The 20,117-nt window shown below is 38.9% G+C and overlaps 1 protein-coding gene across 9 annotated transcripts in view; it reads right to left on the bottom strand.

Annotated features, from left to right (window-relative positions):
- Positions 1 to 20,117, bottom strand: part of LYPD1 (LY6/PLAUR domain containing 1) — a 117,639-nt gene that overhangs the window by 83,742 nt on the left and 13,780 nt on the right. The window lies entirely within an intron of this gene.

The following is a 20,117-nucleotide window of genomic DNA, read 5'->3' as shown; positions in this document are numbered from 1 at the left end:
TTTTCAGGAGAATCTGTGCTTGTTTTAATATGTTAGGGTTGTTTGGGTGTTTGTTTGTCAAGTATTTTAAGGAAATTCCCCTCTGCACTGTTTCTGTGAAAAACCCAAACAATGAAAAGCTCACGGGAAAATTCAATAAAGGAATCTCTCCATACTTGTAAGTAAGGTATTGTAGAATAAAGAACATTTGGAAAGAAATGGTGTGCCTGGTAGGAATATCTTTAGAGGTTTTTCTGTACTTTCTTATTTTTTAATTGAGTGAAACAGAGGACATATTTGACATTAACATTAAAGATGTATTTTAAATGTTTTATAGTGATTATAAAATAAACACCCATATTTACAAGAAAATAGTGTGCATGTTGTTTTTGTAGCTATGTACAGTAGCTGGCTGTGAATATCCTCTGAGTCTTTTCTTTCATGTGGCCTGATAGAAATTCAGCTTTGGGCTTGATACATAAATAATGTGGTTATCTCACTCTAAATGTCCCTACTTCCCTTTCTCAATCAGTTTCCTTTGGGACCCACCTGGAAGTAAGAGGGCAGGTTGTACTAAGCCTATGTAGAACGACCCGGGGACGGGGGGAGCAAGACCTGCCTTTTTGTTGTTGTTGGTTTTGTTTCAGTGAAAGAACTCAAGACAGGTGCCTAGATCATGAGACATACTACAAAATTCTACAAAGGTGGAATTATGAATGAAGCTCCTCTCCCTCATCCATCCCCTGCCCTGTACCATTTGGCAGCTGCTGCTTCCACAAAACACTTTACTAGTTGTCAGAAAGTATGAAGTAGCAGATACACAGCAATGAAGTATCCTCTAGGATCCCCTGGAGGATGGTGCCAGTGCTCTGCAATAACCTCCACAATAACAAGGAAAAAATAACTTACAACGGTGTAAGTTGGACTTACTGTATAACTTAGTAAGAGGAAGCAAAACAAATTTGGAAAAACAACATGTGCATGTTTTCCACCAGAATGTGCAGAACTGAAGCTTAGGGCTGATACCGTCATTTTTTTCTGAAACAGTATGCCTGCGGTGAAGCACAGTAATTTCACTCTCTCTTGCCTAATCTACAGAACACTTCTGTATCTGCTGATAAACAGTATTTTATAGATAGGAAACCACAAACATAACTGAGGAGTTTCATGCAAGCTGGTAATACTTATAATTAAAAGCTGCACTGATCTCACCAGCTAAGAGGCTAATAGGCAAGTATTCCTCACCATACTAATAAGCCAAGCAGGAGATCCTAGTAGATCCATGAATGAGGCAAGCTTTGGACTATACACAAAGTAATCAACTTCCATACTTGGTGATAAATGTACATAGGGGACGATGACATGAGGAATCTTGGTGAGTATCCCTCCCATCTGTGGCAGTGAAGAAATGTAATTCAAAATCGTATTGTTTCTTGATTTCAAATGTGTTAGCTGATTGGCCTATTGATGTTTATGGCCTATGCTTCCAGCTTATATGATCTACACAGTCTATTTAAGTCTCAGAAACTGTTTATTTTCGATGCATCACTTTATACATCAATTTTCTTCATGCATGTTTCTGGTTATAAATATATATACACATATACATACAGATACTTTGGGGTTCATTTGTATTATTTTGTATTCCTAATACAATAAGTATTATTTATCTACCTTCACCACCACACCAAAACCATGAGGTTTTGCCTAAGTTTGACTTCCAGCAAATACAAGGATAGTTGATGTCTTCCATCACTACATCTTTCTTTTCTGAGTGTGTGGTCATCTGTTCTAGAAAGGCATAATCCAATTCTTCAGTTTGACTTGGGGTCTGTAGTAGACTCCCACAATAACATCCCTGTTGTATTCCTCCCCTTTTATTTTTATCCAGATGCTCTCCACCTGGCTTCCAGGATTGATGTCCTGGATCTCTTCTTTTTTTAAAATTTTGTTGTATGGATCTCTTCACAGGTATAAACATCCCTGACATATAATGCTATTCCTCCTCCTTTCCTGTTTGGCCTATTTCTCTTCAAAAGGTTATACGCCCTATTACTACATTCCTTGTATTTGCTGGAAGTCAAACTTAGGCAAAACCTCATGGTTTTGGTGTGGTGGAAAAGGTAGATAAATCATGAGACTCTTCCCACCAGGCTTCAGTGATATCTAATATATCATATTTTCTTTGTTTTGCTTGGAGTTCAAGTTCATCTTGCTTATTTACCATACTCTGTGCATTAGTGCAGAGACATTTAAGACCATGTGTTGCCTTTACTTACTTGCTGCTTGTGTAAGGGTTTTTTTTTTTTTTTACCTCTCACTGTTGGGTCCTTGCACTATTTGCCTTGTTCCTCTATAACAGTTTGCCTATCGTCTCCAGCCCTTGGTGAACTCCTGCCTTCCAAACTACTGTCTCTCCCCCCACCACCACCACCACCACACCATTCAGTTTAAAACCCTCTTTATAAAATTTTTGGGATTATTGGCAAAAAGTTTCTGCCAACTGGCATGAGGTGCAAACCATTCCTTGCCAGAAGTCCCCCCTCATGGAACTGCAGCCCATGATCCAAGAATTCAAATTGTTCTCTGACGCACCATCTGAGGAGCAAGTTGTTTACATCCACTATTTTCCTCTCCCACTAGGTGGGTTAAGAGTTAAATCTCTTTTCAAACATTCTTCTTCTACTATCCCCTTCTGTCGGGGATGCTTTGATTGAGATTTCCTGCATGGCAGGGGGTTGGACTGGATGGCCCTTGTGGTCTCTTCCAACTCTACGATTCTATGATTCTACTATCTTCTATTATCTACATGGCAGTTACAGAGACTGGCATTAGGGGATTCTTGTTAAACTACAAGAGGGTCAGCTAGAGGACAATCCCATTGTTGTTCAGTGCAAGCTTTATTATGCTATTTACTGCAACAACCTGATACTGATACATGAATTTCCCACCTTTTGACACCCCATTATCTGATGACTCACTCTTTCAACACTGCAAATTAAGGACCAGTTCAATTAATCTAACAAGGGATCCACTCTTTCATGAGTTCTTCCTGCCTGCAGACACTTGCTTAGGATCATCCATGCATGCTCCTTATAAAGAGAGTGAAGAAAAAGGTACCAAGCTGACTGAGAGACTTTACAAGCAGCAGGGGCAGTCCCAAGCAAGCTGCTGTACCTCCCTCATGTTCTCTATATGGGTTTTGCTTTTTGACCAGTTCCAGTTTCTGACAGTGCTGCAGTACCTAGCCCATTGGATAAGTGGGATCTTCCTCTTCCAGCTAGAGAGAGGATGAGGAAGGTAAGAGGGGGTCAGGTGCCCATAAAGACTTTGTAAGAAGGACCTTCTTTGGCAGAGACTTCAGGGCTGTACAGCCTCCAGCTGTCTCTTTCCTAGCTGGATTGGGGCCGTGGCAATCTCACATCGCAGCCTCAATCCAGCCTTTCCAGGGCATGATAGCTGTGGCGGCGTGGCTATGCAGCACTCCTTCAGTTCTGCGTCGTATGGACACAGGGCTGGAGGAGTGCAATGATGCTACGCACCGTGATGAGCGGTGCGCGGCATCACAGCACACTGGGGGTGGAGTTGAGGCGTGCATCATGAGGATGCTACGCCCTGTCTCCGCCCCCATGTTGGCCCAAAGTGCTGATCTGTATAGGGCCTTTGATAACAGAGGCAAGCTTTTTAAAAATTTAAATTTCTCAAATTGATTGTAGTGTAAACCTTTCATGAACCTTGTGATACCAGAGTAGGGTGTAGCTATTTAAATAGTATCGCATGTGAAATATGTGCTGGGATAGACAGTTTGTAACTATCACCGACATCTTATTGCAATGCCCCATGCCAGGGCAGTAGGCAGCTCATAACCCACCCAGACTTCGGCAGCTTTTCAAGAATAGGAAAATCCCAATCATTAAAATCTGTAGAAGCCTGGGGTGGATATGGACTGCCTACTGCTTGGGCAGGGGCAATATGGTAAAATCTGTCGGTGATGGTTACAACCTGCATCTATCCTGGTGCTGATTTCACATGTGATAATCAGCAGTGAGATTGTGATTGTGACATTGTGATGAGCAACCACACAAGGCATGGACTTCATAGGAGGGTGTGTGCTACATAATTGCTAACAGTGTCACAGCAACACACTTGGCCAGAACTCTTTAAAACCATCTTTTCTACGAAGGCAGCAAATAAGGGGGTTGCTGTAGTCAACTCTGGCTTTACTCCAAATTTTGTTCCTTCTAGTGTAATAGGGAGATTACTTTTGGCCAGCTCTCCCCTCCCACTGCAATCCCTTGGACCATATAGAAATCTACTATGGCACTGTTTTTTAACCTTTTCTATCCCCACACCTCTAGGAAATTTTTGATTAATGTCTGCACATTTGAAGATGAAGAAGCCTAATTTCTAAATGTTTAACTCATCTAAATTGAGTAATTAGATTATAATTTATTTAGAAAAAATGTAAATAGTGAAATTAGTCCCAATTGTTAACATAAAATCCAATGACTTCTTTGTTCCTGCTTCTCATTCACAATCTTGTCAAAATGTGGAACTTTCTTACTGACTGCGATCTGCAGTTCCCACCGCATTTTAAAGGGATCTTTAATCTATGAGAAAATAAAGAGAGCATGTATCACCAAGATATGAGATGCTAATGCTGTTTGCCAATGATTGTTAATTACTGACAGTGTTGGAATGAACCAAGAAAGGTTCTTCTGGTCCTTAATCTCTGCTTTCAACATTTGGTATACAGTACTTTGTGGTGAAAATTTTTGCTAGAACTGGCGTTTCTAATAAAATCTTGCTATTAAACTGTGTTTCAATATCCTTGTTGAGTATTTAATTAAAAGTTCACACAGTAAGGAGTCATTAAAACATGCTACACGTATCCTCATCCAGATTAGATCCAAACAAACATTGAAATGTTGCATAAGGTTATCTACAAATAAGGATTAGAAATGCTAGTGTACAACTTTCTCTGTGAGTGCAACGAATGCAATCAGCACTGCAAAAACAATGCAAAAAGCATATATTTCAAATGCATTTTCACAGACTCTGCAGATGGAAGTGGGATCCTCAACCCTTTAAAATCCAAAACTAATTGTGAAAAGCCACACGTTAAAGGTTTTATACCTATCTTTCAATCATAGCAGGAGTAATGATCCTGAAGCTTCTTGAAACTCAAAACCACACAACTAAGATGAAATGCTCAGAAAATCTATATCAATGTTAGGCTTTTATTTTAAGTCACTAAAGTGAGCTATATTTAATCTGTATATTCAAAGGACCTTGTGCTGTTAACAGCTGAATGTACAACATCCATTGAATTAAATCCACGGAAAATGATTGTTCAATGGCAAACACTTTGAAATCACCAGTTCAATGCTTCTATCTAAAAAAAGTTGAACAGCAAAAAATAAGCAAAGTGGTATATCAATAACTACCTGTATAATTTTACTTTTATAATCCACTACCTTAAATGGAATAGTTCCTGTGAGTATAAATGTTCACAAGGAGAAATTATCCAATGAAAGATAAGATGTCTTTTATGGTTCAGATAGGATAATGATGCTGCATGAATGTCCACAATAATAAGGATATAAAAGAATTTTGAACTTGCAATGCCTAGTCCCAGTATTAAAAAATCCCTTACTTACTCCTGTGGATGGGATTTACTTCTGAGTAAAGATATACAAATGAACACTAAGGTTAGAATAATTCCTGTCATTACATTCCTCATCACTATGTATGGATGAGAGCTGAACAGTGAAGAAAGTGGATAGGAAGATATCAACTCATTTGAGATGTGATGCTGGAGAAGAGTGCTGAGGGTATAGTGGACAGCCAAAAGGACAAACAAATGGGTCCTTGAACAGATCAAGCTTGAATTTCCTTGGAAGCTAAAATTGAGGCTGTCGTACTTTGGCTACATTATGAGAAAAGACAGTGAATTAGAAAAGACAATAATGCTAGGAAAGGTAGAGGGAATAGAAAGAGAGGAAGACTGCACGCCAGATGGCTAGACTCAATTAGGGAGGTCACAGGCATGGATTTGCAGGGACTAAGCAGAGCAATGAAGGATTTCTTTTTTTTTACAGATGTCTATTCACAGAGTCACCATGAGTTGGGGTTGACTCAATGGCAGTTAACAATATCAGTCGTATTAAGGATTGTGTTATTCTAGTCACTCACCATGAAAATCATGCTACTGGAAAATGAAGAATATTCCAATAGGCACAAGTCTTCTGGGATGAATTGGAGCACAGAGATAACTGAATGGCTGCACACCATACTATTATACAATCTAGAAAAAAATGTCCTACAGAAAATCTGGTGCAGAAATCATTTTGCAGTTATGGAACTTTTCCAAAATGTTAGCATGGTCTAACTCATGGTCCTCAAACTGTGCTCTTTAAGCGATTTTGGACTTCAGGTCCCAGAAGCTTCAGCCATGTTGGCCAACAGTCTGGGATTCCTGGAGCTGAAGTCCAAAATCCCTTAAAGAGCAGTTTGGGGACCATTGGCCTAACTCCTTGATTTACATATATGTTTCCATATATGTTACATATATGTTCCATATGTTTCCATTACATATATGTTACATATATGTTGTTGATCAATTTTTGCATAATGTGTTTGCTCATTATGATTTAGATGGGGGGGCTTGAATCTTGTATGGTCTTTACATATGTGTAAGCACTGTAGTTATGCTGCCAGATACTGAATTGTGGCAGGAACTCCTCAACTCCCACATATCAGGAAGCATCCACTGCAATTAATGGGGCTTCATTCTCCTATCAATCTGGAAGCAACTGGTTGATGTTGTTATACTCTCCCACGAGTGATCCCTAGTGTGACAGGCAGATCAACTCCATTATAATTCCTCCTTGCACTAGGAATCACTCATACAAGAGGGGTGCTTCCCAAGTGACAGGGGAACAAGCCCTCATTGATCACAGGGTTCACATTTCCCATGTAGTCCCTAAACTAGGGGCTAAATAGGGTTTGTGAATAAAAAACAGCTGTAAGTGCATAACTCCAAGTTATGCATTCTCCAAGAGGATTCTGGTAATCATTTTTAATATATTGTACACAATTATTAATTATGATGGGTGATTTTCTTTTCTTTTAAAATTCTGTCATTTAACTCCAGTTGAATTTATTTTACTAAGGAGAGTGAATCTGCTTTTTATGATATTGGAGCCAAGTATGGGCCTTACTTTCCAAAACCTATCATGGAAGAACCACCAGTGTGATCTCTATTCTCAATAAGACAGAAGTACAGAAATCACAATGTGTAAACAATTAACAAAGACATGGATTGTCCAGTCCCCATTTCATTCATTTGCGTCACTTTCTTGTTTATATTGTATCTGTATACTGCTTACTGTATCTAAAATTCACATTTTAATGCAATGTACAAAAAGAAAGATTTTTTAAAATAAAAAGTTATACTGCCTGTCATATAGCTGAAATTTTGAAGCAACATACAAAAGATCAGAAAGGTTTGTAAAAGAAGCTAAACAAACATTAAAATAAAAAACAAACAATAAATTTCCAATTTAAACATTTAGGATCAGACAGTTCAAAACATAGTTTCAAACTGGGAAGCAGAATCAACCAGCAAAGGACTGGGTAAAGAGATAGCTCTTCCACAGGTACTATTTCTCCCAAACGCCAGGGAAAAGGGCTCCCAAAATAATGGAGGACAATATGGATAAGGCACCTATGTGGGGCTTGTCTATGCTGGCTTAAAGTCCAAAGCCAGTCTGGAGCATTATGCTCCAGACTGATCCTGGATCGGTCATGATGGCAGCCCATACACATACCCAGTGTGACAGCTCATTGGTGTCTGCATGGGCCAGCCAGGCTGGTATTGTCTCCACAGGTCTGTCCCCTGTGGTGTTGCCACTGCTGCATCCTTGCCAGCAGAAGCTTGATTGAAGGGTTGTCCTATACACTGCCACGTCTGCTGAAAACAGAATGGGGTGCCTGTGTGATTGATATGAGGAGAGGGCATGGCTGGGTGACCTCTGGAGATGTCACAGTGAGTGATCCAGCTGCCTCTCCCCCCCCAAGACCACATGGCTGTATGCCTCCTTGAGATATCACAACCAGCGACCTACTCCCCCCTCCCCCGATAGCATGGCTGGATGTTTCCCAGAGATGTCACAGTCAGTAAACAGAGTAGGTGGGTGGGTGCTAGATCCCTGGCTGTGATGTCTTCAGGAAGTATTCAGTAATGAGATCTAGGAAGGGTTGCTCTATTATTGCCTCATTAATCTCATGGGTGCCCAGTTCTACCCTCAGTAGAAGCAGCAAGCATTGCACTGGGCAGCCTTTCCATGAACCTCCTGCTGGCAAGGCCACTTCCTTTCCCTGTGCTGCTGTGTGGAAAAGGGAGATGGCATGACTCTTGGTGTGTGGGCAACTGACTTAGTCTGAATTAGGATTGATCCAGCTGTCCACGTGGCAAAAAACAACAACATATGACCCCCAACTTTGCTCGCTCCAAAGCAAAACCAGGAAAGTCATTAAAACCTTCAGTATTTTCTTAGAAGTCACTGTGCATCGTGGAGACAGACAGCACCAGCTACATGGTGAGTTTGGAGTGTTTTGCCCACACAGACAAGCCCTGGGTTTCCATTAGATGGCAATCTGATAATCCCAGAACCAGAAAGGCCTCCTTCTTCGATATGAGTGATCAGGTGGATCTAGGGTGGTGATCTTGCCATATAAGCAAATCCCAAAATTGTTTAGGGCTCTATAGGTCAGCAACAAGATGATGAAATTCACTCAGCAACTAATAGGCAGCCACTAATGTGCATGACTACCAACACATTCTGCACCAGTTGTAACTTCCAGGCACAAGGGTGCCTGCCCACACAGTGCATATTATAGCAAGCTAATTGCAAGGTTACCAGTGCATAGTCCAGTGGCTGGGAAAGGCTGAAGGTGGATGATAACAAACCCTCCTTCTCACACAGTCACTTCGGCACCTAAGGGTAGTGGGAAATCCAGATGTTTTCCCCACAAACTATATATATTTTTCTGTAGAGGGAATGTAATCACAACAGACAAACTCCCCAGTACCTATATATAGGTTCTACACATTAATAGTATGTAGATCTTAGCAAGATTTAATTTCATTTCTTTTGGGGGGAGGGCTGTTTTTATCCAACTTGCTTCTACATCCAGGTATCAGATCAGAACATGTGCAGACTATCCAAATCCGATGTCATAGGAAAAAAAAAAAAAGAGTTGGCTATCATCAACATACTGATAATCCCACTCCAAATCTCCCAATGTAACTTCCTTCTGTACTCTTTTACAAATTTTAAATAGTGCTGAGAACAAGATAGTATCCTGTAGCACTGTACAGCATAATATACTATCTGAAAGACTGTATCTCTCCAGATGAGCCTGCCCAGATTTTAAGATCTGAGAGGAAAGCTTTCTCTTGGTCCCACCATCACAGGAACACTTGGTGAAGACATGGGAGACAACCTCCTTGGTGATTGCTCCTAAATTGCAGAACCCCTTCCATGGGAGGTTCAGTTAGTCCTTTCCGCTGACAGGCAAAGACTTTTTTATTTTAGGGTGGTCTTTGATTTTTAATTTGTCACAATGGATGCAGCATTTAATGGGCTATGCTGTGTCTGCATTTTATTATGTTTTAAGTATGGTTTTTTTTTAAACTATTTTTAACTTTTGGTTTTTAAACAGAATTGGAATTTAATTGGTTTTTAACTTTGTATTAATGGTTTTTCAGTTGTGCTTTTTTTTAAATGGTTGTAAGTCACCTCACATCCTGTGTTGGAAGAAAAGCAAGAAAATAAATATAAATAAATAAATAAACAAGCCAAAATACCAGAGCTTAGAACACTTTGATTTGTCTGTTAGAAATTGGAAAAATTAATTCACTAGCATAAATACTAGTAAGTGAACTAATTTACTTTGTTAAATAATCATGAATTAACTCATTGATCTAAACATTAGTCTTGGGCCAGATAATAGGATTTAAATGAAATGGCATGGAAGCTGTCCTTGTTGTACGTTTTATGCACAGGAAAACTGTCTGTATTCATACACAAAAGAATTTTCCCCAATAAGTCCCAGAATGCAAAGGACCTCGTGGCAAATCTCCCTTTCTTTGGCAGGGTGCCTCATGTATCAGGACAGCCTTTCTTCATCTAGGGTGTGCCTATTGATAAGTATTCTTCTCATCTCTACTTTCCCATCCCAGGCCGCTTATCTGTGTGATGAATGGAAATGCAGCACTGCCGGTTCTCCTACAATGGGAAGGAAAACAAATAAAATCTCAGAAAATTCAGTGAGAATATTTATTTCTTTGTTACTGAAAATGACTGGTGCACTCTCTGCTGATGGCAGAATGTTTTGGTTTTTTGGGCAGCTAAATGCCTCTGCTAATTTCTTTTTTCTCTTGAGAGTACTCTTTGCATTTCCCTCCTGGTCTTTTTCCGCAACTTTTACTCTATGCAATAATATATACCTCCTGGAAGTTCTACTGTTCCCCAAAACACCCCCATCAAAAAAGGGAATTCCTCTCCCTCTTCCTAACACATCTTTAATGGGCACATTCTGGCTGCAGAGACTGGAAAAAAGACACAGAAAGGATGGATTTTGTTTACGTGGTTCCATCAGACTGGCACACTGGGCTGAATCTTAGTTACACTTGGATTGTAACAAAACTAACGTGAACAGTAAATCACGACTTATAGTTCCCCTTGAATTCAGGGACATGATTCTAGACATGAACGCAAGGCAGTTATGGATCTCTAACTCTGAGTTATGAATCTGTCCCTTCAATGCAGGATGCAAACCCATGTAATGAAACTATTGGCTAAATCTGTTCCATGTGCTTAAATGCTTAAGATGGCTCATGGAATACTTATTCTGACTCAAAGAAAAGGAAAGCACTGGAATCCTATATCACCCTTTGCTTAATGTAACTTTATGTATACTTTGCAAAGTAGCAGAGGCCATTGCAACCACATACCACCACCCCAATCTGCCCTGCAGCCAGCCCAAATAGCAGTGGAAAAGATTCACTCCTATTTAAGCCAGTAGGCATCCTGGCTCCAACCCTGCCCTGGCTTCAAGCCATTCTGGTGGTGTGTGGCATGTAAGTGCCAAGCTGCCCGCAAGCCGGCTTTACAGGCTGGTCTGTTCCAACCCTAAGAAACCCTGTTGGTGAATTGCAAAGATGTGTATCGGATGTCCTATGTGTGTTGTGTCCAATGCACAATGGGACCAATGCGAATTGGTGTCTGATGCTCACTGGTCCTGTTGTCACTTCACTGACTCTGCTACATAGTAACATAGCAGCAGTACTCTACTGGATCTAGATGTTACAAAACTTCCCTGTTATAATTCCTGCATATGGAAATCCACTTATGATGATGTAACTTCCCCACAGGATTCCAGTACACATCCCATTTTTGTGACCAGGAAACAGGTTGGTTGTGTGATACGACTAAGCTGATTCTGGTTTGTGACATGTACCCAATTCCATTCTCCTTTTTGTCCTATAACTATTTAATCATTAAACTAGCTTCTGACATGCTGACTCTTTTCGATTACATAATGCTGTATTTATGAGCAAATTAGGTATAAAAATTGGGGTAGAATCTTTCCCTATGAATTTCTGCCTCTTGCTTTAGATACACATTTGTATCTTAGGAAAGCAAATCCAAACATAACAGTTACCAGCCATCTCATTGTTCTATGGCAAAATATTTAGCAAAATATTCCATTATTTTGGAATATGTATATATATGCCAAATAGCTGCAGATTTGCCATTTTATATAACAAGCACAAATTTCTATACATATAAAGATATTTTGTTTGTAAGCCATAATAATAATAATAATAATAATAATAGTAGTAGTAGTAGTAGTTTTATTTATATTTTCCAGCCTCTCATGGGTGGACTGAGGCGGGATTACAACCTAGTACAGTTGTCCCTCCATATTCGCTAGGGTTAGGGGAACAAGACCCCCGTGAATCTGGAAAAACCGCAAATAACAAAAATACTGTTTTTACCTGAGAGGACACCTCTCTAGGAATCTCTAGGTCCTCCAGTGCAACTCTGTGGTCAATGTCCAACATACACTGAACATAGAATGGCACTGGAATAGCTACAAATGGTCTTTCAGTGCAACTTTTAGTTAACGTTAACCACAGAGTTGCACTGGAGGACCTAGACAGTCCTAGAGAGAACATATTAATGAAATCCGTGAATAATCAAATTCGCAAATATGGAGGGATGACTATATAAAAATACAAGTACAGGCAGAACAATAAAATACATAAAGAATTAATAATTAAAAACAAAGTATCAATAGTGACTATGAAATAAAATATTCCAATCCTGTTCAAAGGAGGTGGATCTGTGTGTCTTATACAAGATCGGGTGGGTATGCTCACCTGAAGAGATCCGTCTTAATTGCCCTCTTAAAGGTCTCCAAAGAGATAATAAGACGGATCTCTTCTGAGCGACTATTCCACAATCTTGGAGCGGCTGTGGTAAAAGCTCTTTGGGAACTTGAGGCTAGTCTAGTTGTTTTTAATTCCAGCAAATTCTTCCCCGTTGTTCTGAGAGTGCAGGTGGATTATGCAGGTAGATGAATTCCCATAAGTAACTCAGGCCCAAGCCATGTAGGGCTTTAAAGGTAATAACCAACACCTTGTATTGCATCCAGAAGCAAATTGGTAGCCAGTGAAGATCTTTTAAGATTGGTGTTATATGGTCAAACCTTGAGGAGCCGGTGACCAATCTGGCTGCCATATTTTGTACTAATTGAAGTTTCCAAACTTGGTACAAGGGTAGCCCCATGTAGAGCGCATTACAGAAATCAAGACGTGAGATTACCAGAGCATGTACTACTGCTTCAAGCTCCTTTCAGTCCAGGTAGGGGTGCAGTTGGTGTATCAACCGAAGTTGGTACCAAGCACTTCTGGCCGTTGCATCTACTTGAGATGACGCCTGTAGAGACGGATCCAGGAGTACTCCCAAACTACGAACTTCGTCCTTTAGGAGAAGTGTGACCCTGTCCAGGACAGGCTGACAAATTTCCTTCCCCAGACCTGAGGTTCCTATTGCATGTACCTCCATTTTCTCTGCATTCCGTTTGAGTTTGTTTTCCCTCATCTAGCCCACTACCGACTCAAGGCAGGCATTCAGAGGAGAGATGCCATCCTTAGTCACTGTAACAGTCGGAGGCAGCTAAGAAATGAAATTCTTCAGATATACGAAGACACATCTTGTGAATTTGTTAAAACAGTTTAGGTCTGTCCAAATACTTGTGGACATCACTTTGTCTACAATCACAGATTTGACCCCAAAGCAAAGAAATTATACCAATTATTTAAATATTTAACATATGTCTACTTCAGGTGTATGTTCTTGCATTTTGAACAACATTTGACACCTTGTATGCCATTTTGGTGGAAAGGTAAGATATAAATTTAAATAATTCATTTTTAAGCCATTAATGGTAATTGGAACTGCTTCAATAGTCTTTATATGAAGAAGTGGAAAATCACTTGTTTTGAATGGCTGTCCTATTTCTCTACCTTTATCCCCATCAGTTCCTCGTTTGCAGTCCTGGTCATGCTTCAAGTCAATCAGCATTTGATCCACAACATTCAGTTTCTCAACACTTCATAGAGACAAGCTAGTAATTAATAATTATCATTTTCTTAATGATACTCTAAAGTGATTTATGACTGTTTTCTTCTGGATGTTATTCTTATTTGTTTGTTCATAAAGACAAGATTGAACACCTTGTGCATAAACTGATAAAGACTTTTCAGCTCATTCCTGATAAGGGTCTTGCAAATGGGCTCATTTATCTCTTCCTTCCCCAATTTTTTCTGGTTTTACTTACCGGTAAGTCTGGAAGTTCACTACTTGTAAAGCATCTGGCTTTGATGGAAGTATCTTGCTGAATGTACAAATTACCTACTTTCCCCACTGCATATGGCATTCTTTGTTTCCTTTTAAATTACATTATGACTAGCTCTGAATTTCACCCCAACATTTAAATGTACAGATGCAGTGTGCATCTTCATCATCGTCATCATCAATATACTGTCCTCCTTGTTCAGTACATATTGATGAGCATCTCTTGTTACTGTTTTTAATTTAAAGAATTACTTTCACAGAATGACATCTGTAGTGGATGAACTTCTAATAAAAGAAAAAGATGTGCAAGCATTCATCAATTTGCATATTTACCATTCACATATTCAATTTACATTCTGGCTTCATCTAACAAACTAGTTACATTCACTCTGATGAAAGATTCCATTTTCCATCCTCTCATCTTTTTAAATAATAATTTAAAACTGAAGAGCAAAAGCACAGAACAGGCACTCTTCTATGCTATGGCCATGATCCAATAAATTGCTTTGGTGATGAAATGGCTTTTTTCAGCAGTACCCAGGAGTATGAGTGGCCACTTCTCCCAGTATATATAATGTCCCATTGCTCTATCAATGGGGTGCTTGAAGAAATGTAGGATCCTGTTTTTTGCTACAGTGATGATGAATTTATCACACTCCAAGAAGCATGTGCGGAAGCCTAGGCCATTTCATTAATAGGGTGGTAGAATACACTTGGCATTCAGAGAAATAAGGGCGAGAGCTGCCCACCCTTCTGAAAGCACCCAGAATGTCTTCTGTCAAATACAGTTTATTGGTAGCTGCTCTCAAGTCAACTTCAACTCATGGTGACAAGATCCCCTGTCTTCAACTGCTCTGCATAGTTCCTTCAGGATCCTAGCCATAGCTTCCTTGATTGAGTCTATCCATGTGGTTTGTGGTCTACTTCTTTTTCTACTATGCTCTACCTCTCCAAGCACTATTGTATTTTCTAGTGAGTTATGTGTTCTCATGATGTGCCTGAAGTATGACAGCCTCAGTTTGGTCACCCTTGTGTAATCCTTGTGTATTCTTCTTTATTGTATATGCTGTCTGGGACTCAAGGTGCCTAACAAAGCTAAATAAGATCAGCTAAAATGCTGACAATAAAAATTAAAACACAATTAAAAATAATCACAATAATTTCCCCTAATACACACACACACACACACGCACGCAGAGGGGGGGGGGGGGAGAGATTAAAAATATAACAAAGGGGACAGCAAAAACATGGAGTTTGGTCATGTAATAACCAGAGCAACAGAGAGTGAAGGAACTCTTATTTTCCAATAAAAAAGAAAGAAAAGAACAAACGTGGCCATGTCTCATACTTAAGGTAAGCACTAATAAGTAATGGGAAGTGCTATCACTGTTTGCATGAAAAGAGTAATGTATGGGCACTTGCTGCATTGCCCTTTAAAACCAATTTTGTTTTCTCTCATTATTCAAAAAGTAAATATATATGCAACAGCTTTATTTTTTAAACATAGTATCTTTAAATTCTGTCAACTGCAATCACTGTCTTGTGTTCTCAGCAATTGATACTGGAGCCAACCCTGTTTAAATCCATCCAAGACGGCACTCTTCTACATCATGTGGCAGTGAATCCTTCTGCAGTTCAACTATGTGCTATTTGAAGTAGTACTTCCTTACTACCTGCTTTGTGTTTTCCAAACAGTCTTCAGTCTTAAAGAGAGTTTTTCCAATGTTTCCATGGCTGCTCAGTTTGCTCAGGAGTTGTTGGTGAGGGATTTTGTACAAAATCACTTGGAGGTCCAAATGCCTACCAAATCATGTCCTCAGTAAATTTTTCCATAACTTTTCCATATTTTCCCTACTAAATATTAGTGGAACAGAAACTACTTTTGCAGAAGCCATGCTGATTATTTTTCAGCAGTGCTCAACCTTCTAGTTTTATTCTTTAAAATGCTTTTGGGCAATTTATTAAGAAGAGACACTGAGCTAACTGGCCTATGTACAATATAACGAAATGGTGTTATATTGGCCACTAGCCAGTCCACTGATAAAGAGCTATTTCTGTTATCTTAGGCTCGTTCCAGATGGGCAAAAATTATGTACTAGGTATGTACTAGGGTTAGGAAAAGGCGTCCTTTCTGGTACGTACAAAATGGCAGCACCCATTCTACATGTGCCCTTGTTATAAGCTGGGGTTTGGTTCCACGATCCGTGTATGTTCAAGTCTCATTAAATATAATGACAGCAAAATGGTGTCCCTTATAAAAATTGGAAAATCAAGGTTTGATATTTGAAATTTATACTTTTTTTGAACATTTCGAAACCGTGGATGCTTGAATCCATGTATAACAAATCCATGTATAAGAAGGGCCAACTCTATATATTACCAGTAGCTAGAAGATCAACAATTTTATACCCGAATTATTTAAAAGGCTGATACTGGTTAATATCAGTTTTACCACTGAAGATTGTGACCTACGATAGATTAAAATGAACCATGGAAAAGGGTGGAATTCATGATTATGTGAACCTGTGAGAAACTCTTGAATCCCATCATCAGAAATAAACACATCTGTAAGCGGCCAGCAAAAGTTGATTAGAAGTCTTCTCTGTGTCATTTTGAAAAATGAAGATAGCACCCTATCACTGTCTTTTCTTAAATGTGCTTTCAATTTTTCTTCTGACAGTATCATTAGCAATAATAGCGCAGTAAAATTTCTAGCCTTCGGTGCTTTGAGTCGAGCAGTAGAGGAGAATATTCAGATACTTGTCCAAAAATGTAAACAATAAAACTGAAAAGACTACTGTCATTAAATATACTTGTTTATTATAATAAACTCTGCAAGGGAAAAGGAAGGTAAATGCATACATCTGGTTAAGTCACTGAAGTGCTCTAGAATTTACTCATTATACAGGAAACCTGAACCACACTAAAGCAAAGAATTTGGAACCATTATGATAGACGCCTGTGGGCACCATATCCTATCACCGTATATAGCTTAAAACAAGTCCAAGAAATTGAAAAACATAAAAAGCTATTGTCCATATCCAAGAGAGAAATTAAAGTTACTCAACCAGAAACTGCAACTTCCTTTAAAATCATCTTTTTAATATATATTTTTTAAAAATCATAAATTACCTCAAGTCAACATTTAGCTCCATCACTACCCTACTGTATTTAAAACCATGAGGGGAAAAAAAACTGAACCCAATTTATTGTAAGCTCTCCATGGTTTCACCTTATCTAATGCACTTAATTTAGTTCATCTCCTGTTTCCTTTGTAGTGTTACAGGCAACTGTAAGATTGGAAGCAATTTATTAATAAGAGAACATGCCCTACAGCTTTAGCATCTGAAAACACTTCCTGAATGGTAATATATCTGGGGCTCTGAATTTATAGCATATAGTGGAAGTTAATAACATATACCATAATTCTTTTATTCACATGCAACCTTGTTTATCAGCAACAGAAAAGAGCTGGGTGCTTCAGATATGGGTGACTATGAAGTTATTTCATACAAACACTTGCACTGTAAACAGCCTGCAGTACCACTAGATTTTATTGGGGGAAGAGGAACAAATCTCCATATCCCTCATTGCCGGGAAGGTATTTTCATTATGAAGCAAAAGAGATTGCTTTTCTCTTCACTATTTCCTTTTAAACCTGTCCAGTTACTGAGCATCCTACCCAAACAAAGTTTTTAATAAGTTTTATTATAATTTATTGCTCTGTACAGGAAGGAGAAAACAACCACTTGTATCTGTTATGTACTAAATATAAGTGATGCCATTGAAAACATAATGCATATAAAAATGCAAAGTGGGCAGTCACTTTCATGTCCTCCTTTCCCTTTTCTCCTCTTTAGTATATTATAAAGAGGACTGTCTTTTTAATAAAATGAAAAACTATATTCTTATGATAGACCCTATAGGAGATGCCAGATATACCGCTGTTGGCCTTCCATTTACAAAATATGTTTAATTTACTCATACTATTAAATTGACATCAGTAAGTGAATATTGTCAATCTGTGAATATACAGCTGGTTTCAGGGAAGGAAGAGACATTAGGGATCATATTGCAAACATATATTGGATAATGGAGCATACCAACGAATTTCAAAAGAAAAACATCCTGTGCTTTATAGATTATAGCAAAGCCTTTGACTGTGGAGGAAATGAAGAACTATAGATTGCTCTTAAAGAAATGGATGTGCCACAGCATTTCATTGTCCTGATGTATTTAGAACAAGAGGATAGACTACAGAGAAACAGAATATTTCCTGATTGGCAAGGGAGTCAGGCAAGGCTGGATCTTATCATCTCATCTGTTTAATTTCTATGCCGAAAGTACAGTATGTAAAGCAGGTCTAGACTGAGAGGAAAGGGTGTGAAAATTGGGGAAAGGAACATAAACAATTTAAGATGTGCTGATAACACCATTCTACTAGCACAAAACAGGAAAGACTTGGAATGATTACTGAAATCAAAGAAGAAAGTCTAAGGGTGGGTTTATAGCTGAACATTCAGAAAACAAAAGTACTGACCACAGATGATTTACATAATTTTACAGAAGACAATGAAGAAATTGAAATACTTTGAGATTTTCCATACCTTGTCTTAATCATTAATCAGAATGAAGACTGCAGTCAAAAAATAAGAAAAAGACTAAGGCTTGGAAGGGCAGCTATGAAAGAGCTAGACAAGATCCTGAACTGTAAAGATATCTCATTGAATACTGAAGTTAGGATTGTCCATGCATTATATTTCGCATTTCTGTGTATGGTTGTGAAATCTAGACAGTGAAGAAAGCTGATAGGATGAAAAGAGACCCATAAAAATGTAGTGCTAGAGGAAAATTCTATCGATACCCAGAACTGTTGAAAAGACAAATAAATGGTCCCAAACCAAATCAAGCCTGAACTATCCCTAGAAATCAAGATGGCTAAACTGAGCCTGTTGCACTTTGGCCATATCATTAGAAGACATCACACTAGAAAAAAGCAATGTTTTGTAAGGTAGAAGGCAACAGGAAAAAAGGAAGACTGCATTCCAGATGGATAGAATCAATCAAGAAACCCATGGCCCTGAGACTGCAAGACCTGAGCTGGGTGGTTTGTGATAGGGTGATTTGATGGTCTCTCATTCATGGTGACACTATAAGTAGGGCTGCCATAATTGTCCACTTTTACCAGGGACAAAATGTAGGACAAATTCAAGACCAAACTGTAGGGCAACTGCAGGACAAAACTCAGCTCAAAATGTAGGACATTTAAGGTCCACCATTTTTCTTCAATGTCCTACATTTTGGGCTGAGTTTTGTCCTGCAGTTGTCCTACAGTTTGGTCTTGAATTTGTTCCACATTTTGTCCCTGGTAAAAGTGGACAATTATGGCAACCCTAACTATAAGCCAAAGTCAACTTGACAGCAGGTAAAAACTACAAATACAAATTCCAGTTTTTGGGTTTTTTTATTGTTGTGTGCCTTCCAGTTTTGTTTTTTTTTAACTTATGGCAACCCCATCATACATTTAGCAACACATTTTCTGGAGCTGAGTATGTGATTTGCATGGCCAAATGAGGAACTGAAATCTGATTTTTAGAGTTGTAGTCCAACATCAAACCACTGCACCATGCTGGCATTTTGTGATAATTAAAAAATATATAATCTTTAATTTTCATGCAGAGGCCACCCTTTTCTTTTCAACAGAGGCTTTTCCACTTTTAACAGCTTTGTGACAAACAAAAATTGAGCAGCTGATGGTTTTCCACATCACTCCATCTGCACTGTAATAAAATCTTCACTAGATTAATTTCAGGTGACAAGGCCAAACTGGCTGCCAATATGCTTCTGCTCTGAATTCAAGGTACTGGTGATGACATTTAAAACCCTTGGAACCTCAGCACTTGAAGGAGTGTCTGTTCCTATACATATACCAGTGAGTGTCTTCACTGGTATGGTGCCTGGCTTGTGTAATGCCCTCCTTGTGAAATCCCAGCTGGTGCCTCACATGGGTTTCATTCCACCTCCAGACTAAAACATGTCTCTTTATTAAAATCCTTGGGACTTATTGATTTCTTCCCCCAAATGTATCTCTACATGCTTTTAAACTGTTTAAACCTTTAACCAGTTTAATTCAGGGTTGGATTATGACTCTGGAGACCAGGGTTTGAATTCCTGCACAAGCATGCAAACCCACTGGCTTGACCT

The sequence above is a fragment of the Sceloporus occidentalis genome, unplaced genomic scaffold (assembly GCF_023333645.1).
Source record: "Sceloporus occidentalis isolate IW3139 unplaced genomic scaffold, rSceOcc1.0.p SCAF_4, whole genome shotgun sequence".
NCBI classification, from domain to species: Eukaryota; Metazoa; Chordata; class Lepidosauria; order Squamata; family Phrynosomatidae; genus Sceloporus; species Sceloporus occidentalis.
The sequence above is the reverse complement of the archived record's forward strand: the minus strand, read 5'-3'. Positions and strand labels throughout refer to the sequence as shown.